Consider the following 1,521-nt stretch of genomic DNA (forward strand, 5'->3'; position numbering starts at 1 on the left):
AATATATATTAGTAAAATAATTTTAAATTATACTCTTATTATCTTCTCGTAAAAATATAATATTTTAGGCCTAATATTTTTTTAGGTAATAGTTAAGATGTTGAATAAGATTTTGACAACTGAATCATTTAGAAGAGAATTACGATAATAAGATTAAATAAGGGAAATTTGCATTTATCTCACATAAACAAAATTATGAATTATATAACCAGTAGAGCTGTATATGCAATATACATATTGCGTATATTGTATATACCAGACACAAGTTCTCAAAGAGTGCTTTGCATCAAACAAGTCAATGGTTATCATTACTAAATAAGACGATTTGATCGTGATAATCTTTTATGTATCACTTAAACTGTATAAAAATCTGCACTGCCCAATTTTGACTAGTTCATGAAAATTTTAATATTTTATTAGGTCTGGTATTTAACTTTGTCAGCTATGATATTAATTTCTTTTTTTCTTCTAAAAATGTCAATAAAGTGAAAATTTGTTTTTTTCACAAAAAGACGACAAAGAGAGACTAATATATTTGAAAAAATTATAAAGAAATTATAAAATTGCATTTATATGCATATTAATATGTAATATTAATTATTAAGTACTGTTCATTGCAAAAGAGTCATAATTAAGATAAATCTTTTTATCAAACTGATATAAGCTTGTCAGATATACACATTAATTATTTCATAATAATTTTAAAAGTATTCAAATTATAAGAAAAACATCAATACAATTGTATGGTAAAAATTGAGCACGGTAATCATTAGTTCTTTCATCAAAAGATTTGTTTTATTATACAATAAATACAAACACATACACACGCGCGCGCATACACCACACACACAAACACACACACACACACACACACACACACGCACGCACGCACGCACGCAACAAATTCAAAAGATATATTAAGATTTTTCTAGATTATATAATTCACGTATATTTATATTTATAAATTATGTGTAACAATAATTAGTATAAAATTTGGTTTTTCAAAATTTTGAACTTTCTTTCGTATACAAAAATAAAATGCAAGTTCTATTAATGCTAGCGCTCAGTTTAATATTAAGCAAAAGTGTGATGTTAAACGTCGCCAAAATAGGAAGAAAATAACTCTTATGTAAATAAAAATTGTTATAATAATGAAATGTAATTTTAACTGCCTGATAAAATGGTACTTAATATTAATAATACTGTATTGGACCAATACATGCGAAGTATTTTAAAATCAATAAATAATTGGTCATAATAGAGAATAAGTGCTCTATATGTAAAGATATTTTCTGAAGAATTGAGTTAAATAATAAATTATATCTGATAAAAGAGTTATTTCTGCTTTGGCATAATTTACATATATTTCAAATTGTTTAAATGATATTAAACCATTCAATTTTATTATGCACTGATATTTTTTTAAATCGTATCGCATCTTATAAACATATAATTATTATAATTATTATAATTAAATAATTAAATAAAAACAATTATTTCATGTTACATATGTTTGATAAT

This window comes from Atta colombica, unplaced genomic scaffold (assembly GCF_001594045.1).
Source record: "Atta colombica isolate Treedump-2 unplaced genomic scaffold, Acol1.0 scaffold13, whole genome shotgun sequence".
NCBI lineage: Eukaryota > Metazoa > Arthropoda > Insecta > Hymenoptera > Formicidae > Atta > Atta colombica.